The 4,305-nt window shown below is 39.7% G+C and overlaps 1 long non-coding RNA gene across 1 annotated transcript; it reads right to left on the bottom strand.

Moving 5' to 3' along the window:
• Positions 1–466: 466 nt before the first annotated feature.
• Positions 467–4,012, bottom strand: LOC118579290. Its single transcript, XR_004944460.1, has 3 exons — positions 3,977–4,012; positions 1,828–1,867; positions 467–506 (listed from the first exon to the last, which is right to left on the bottom strand). It is a non-coding gene; the product is annotated as an uncharacterized LOC118579290 (long non-coding RNA).
• Between the last annotated feature and the right edge of the window lie 293 nt (positions 4,013–4,305).

Below are 4,305 nucleotides of genomic sequence, written 5' to 3'. Positions count from 1 at the left end.
ATAAAGTCTATAGAAATCCAGCCAGACATAGGCGAGACATCTCGGGTTGTCTTCTGCTCTTGACAAAGCCTTGCCTACTCTCGCAACCTGCTGTTTCTTCCCTTACCCCTCTGGAGGCTATTTTTTAAGATTAGGGGTTCTGCCACTTTACCCCCCACCTTGCTTTCTATCAATACACAGGATATGATGTGATTTTTGGTTGGTTGAGAGAACTGAACTCTCCCCCCAAAAGAAGATAAAAAGAAAGAGCAAGGAAAACTGCCCCAAGCAATGAAGTAAGCGGGTGACGTGGTTCTCCTGGTACTCACCACAGTCAGAGTTTTGAAGCCAGCTCTCCCAAGCAGATGTCCTAGGTCACTGACAGCAGTGAACGGGGAAATGTGTGGGGAAAACCCTCCTTCCCTTTCTGTTTCCACTAACTGCAGTAAGCACCGAAGCTCATAGAACGTGTCTCCGCCAAACATCGCACCAACAAACGCCCCGTCTGGTTTTAAGACACAATGAATCTGTAATAAATACAACACAACCTTCAAACTTCACAGACAGAAACATCAAAACAATAATGTATCCAAGTTAGTATTTTATGACTACAAACCTTATTTTGCCAAATATATTCAGGAAGTGAATAACATCAGACGTGAACCCTAGAGCCAGTGCTGTGTGGTGTGTGGTAATGACAAAGACTGAAAATGTACTCACTAATGATTCTAGTATCTATAAGATGTTGTATGTTGTAAAATTTTATAAGATACAATTTGCTTTTTACAGTAACAAAAGACTACAAGATAAAACATTTAAAGAGGGCTGGAGAGATGGCTCAGAGGTTAAGAGTACCGACTCCTCTTCCAGAGGTCCTGAGTTCAATTCCCAGCAACCACATGGTGACTCACAACCGTCTGTAATGAGATCTGGCGCCCTCTTCTGTATACATAGTAAATAAATAAATCTTTTTAAAAATTTTAAAGAATGATAGCTCACCAAAATTATAATTCTTCCTGTTTGTGCCCTCTAAAAATAAATTTTTAAAGATGTCCCACCAACAGATGGAATTTATTTTCTACTCTTTTAATCTGGGCTGAATTTGTGGTTTATTTTGGCTAAAGAAATGCAGTACAAGTGACAGCTGATGAGTTTCAGCCTAGTTTCGGCCCGTTCTCCCGTGGCTCTGCATGCTTCCTTCAAACTGTTCTCTTGGAACACCCCCACTTGGCCACACCATCATCTACCCACCACTCTCTGCTCACTGATAAACACCAGTCTACAAGCATTTCCCTAACACTTACTGAGAGTAATGTACAGGACAGATAGAAACATAAACAATTCCTACCCAGAAAAAGTTCACAGGCTATAAAGGGAGAGAAGGAATTTTTAAATATAGAATATGCTTTGCAGCCAGGCAGTGGTGGTACACACCTTTAATCCCAGCACTCAAGAGGCAGAGGCAGGCAGATCTCTGAGTTCCAGGCCAGCCTGGTCTACAAAATGGCTTGCAGGGTAGTCATGGCTGCATGGAGAAACACTGTCTCAAAAAAAGACAAACAAACAAAAGAATATGCTTTGTGATGCCAATATTATTTTAAACAGTAATTAAATCTTTTATAAATATAAGTAATTCTACAACTGACTAATTCTTAAAGTTCTCAAGGAATGGCACTAATGTACATATTTGTAAGTCAAACAGTACCAAGTATATCCAGCCCATAGAACATTACAAATACTTGGTTTCATTCCATTCTCTGTAAGACTTATAAACAGTGAAAACAGAAACACTTGTCAATCTGGATACAATAAACTAACACAGAACTAAGCCAAGGTAAGCTTCCTCACCTGTTCAAGTGCTCTAGGAAGGTCATTCACCCAGTGCAAACTGAAAGAGAAACACATAGTTGCTTAACCTTAATTAGTGTAATCATCATTAGGGTAAACCACAAAAAAGTATTAAACTTTGAATTCTGAAATTAAAACGTTTTCTATACTTCCATAACTCTGATCTTTTTTTACTGTCTCCATAATTTTGCCTTTTCCAGATTGTCATATACTTAGAAACAACATACTCAGCTTTTTAAATAAACTTTCATTTGGTAATGTGTCTTTAAGTTTCCTGAATTCTTTTTTTGTTTGTTTGTTTTTTTGTTTTTTTGAGCTGAGGATCGAACCCAGGGCCTTGTGCTTGCTAGGCAAGCGCTCTACCACTGAGCTAAATCCCCAACCCCTCCTGCATTCTTATCATATTTCTACAGCTTATTTCATTTTAGTTCTAAATAACTCCGCTGTCAAGATGAACCACAATTCAACCACTTAGTGCTGAAGGTCATCTGTGCTGGATGGTTTTGTCAACTTGACACAAACTAAAATCACCTGAGTGGAGAAAACCAATTAAGGAAACCGCTGTAGGCAAGTTTGTAGTACATTTTCTTAGTAGTGATCAATGGGAGAGGGCCCAGCACATTGTGGGTGGTCCCAGCCCTGGGCAGGTGGTCCTGAGTTCTGTAAGAAAGCAGTGAGCAAGGCAGGGCAGGCAAGCCCGAAGCAGCACTCCTCCATAGCCTCTGCATCAACTCCTGCCTTCAGGTTGTTGCCCTCACTGCTGTAGATGATGAACTTCATAGAGAACTGCGGGTGAAGTAACCCTTTTCTTCTCAAGTAACTTTGGTCATGGTTTTTCATCACAGCAACAGTAATCCTAAGGCAGCGTCTTAGCTGCTTCCAAGTTTTAGCAATTAATAACACAGCCACAGTGGCAAAAGCACTTGCTGCTCTTGTGGCAGGCTGAGTTCAGTATTTAACACCCAAATGGAGGCTCACAACAATCTGTGACTCCAGCTCCAGAGGACTCTACATCCATTTCTGGCCTCTACGGGCACCAGACACACCTGCAGTTAAAATACTCATATGCATAAAATAAACAAATTTTTAAAAAATTTAAAGAGTAATATATTATTCATGTTCATGATTTTGCATGGATATAAATTTTCATTTCTTTGGTTAAATACCAAGGATTATCAATGCTGAAACCTAACAAAGTATGTTCAAGTTTCAGGAAATCATCAAACAGTCTTTCAAAGTGTCTCTATCATCTTGCATTCCCACCAGCAGTGAGTTTCTGTTGCTCTACAGCCTTGCCAGCAGTTGGCGTTGTCAGTGTTTGGATTTTTCCTATTTTAATAGGTAGATAGTACATCCAACATCTTTTAAGATGATGGAAATCAAAAGAACAAAGCTTTCTAAACTAACACATAAGACACCTTTTAAAATCTCATGTTTTCTGCTGACCCTGTTTATTCTGTAATGTGTGACAGCAAAAGAGTTTTACCACGCTGTATGTAGAAATCTGAGAATAAAAAGAAACTTAAGACACTACATCAGATTTCCATTAGAGTGTCCTTAATCCATAATTGTTAAATAGAAGAATCTTACAGTTTATAAACTAAAGAATTTACTTTATCACAGTGAAGAACATACAGCTCAGTAACAGAGTGCTTGTCTTTAAACCAAGGCCTTAGGTTTAATTCCAGGTGGGGGTGGAGGGTGGTGGTATTAATCCATTATCCATTGTTAGCCTAAGAGTAAAATGTTACAACATAAATTAGACCTATTTATAACATATATACACACACATATATGTACGTGTGTTTGTATGTGTGTACACATGCATGTATGCCTGCACATGTGTGCCTGTGGAGGCCAGAGGCTAACCTCACGCTTGGGTCTGACCACACTGTCTTTTAAATAGGGTCTCTCACTTGTCTGGAACTCATCAAGTAAGACTGACCTGCTGCTGGCCAGGGAGTGCCAGGGATCTGCCTGTCACTGCCTCTCCAGAGCTGGGATGACAAGCATGTGCCATTATGTCTGCCTTTCATGTGGGTTCTGTGAGTCAAACATGTCTTCGCGTTATGCAGCAAGCACTTTACCAACCAAGGTATCTCTCCAGCCTCTCTATCATGTATTTTAAAAGTACAAGTGGATTACTAACCTTAAGCTGCTAACCACCAGGTCAAATGTATTTTCCTGGAAGGGAAGGAATTCTTCATCAGCTAAAATATTCACAGTAGGAATATCTGTTTCTAAGGAATTTTTCTAATGGCAAAAAACAAAAGTTCAACATATTTACATAGAGTTTCAATTACTAACACAATCATTGTTAAACACTGTTGTTACATGTATTCAGCAGTTTCTGTCAAAAAACAAAATGAACCACAAAATGTGGCACACAAAAGGCACACAAGAATCTTTCTTAAATCACATCTAGGAGGGGGGAGGGGGAGTAGAGGGAGAGGGGAGGGGAGGAGAAGGGAAGGGAGA

Source organism: Onychomys torridus, chromosome 3 (assembly GCF_903995425.1).
Source record: "Onychomys torridus chromosome 3, mOncTor1.1, whole genome shotgun sequence".
Taxonomy (NCBI): domain Eukaryota; kingdom Metazoa; phylum Chordata; class Mammalia; order Rodentia; family Cricetidae; genus Onychomys; species Onychomys torridus.
This window is presented reverse-complemented; position numbering and strand designations above follow the sequence as displayed.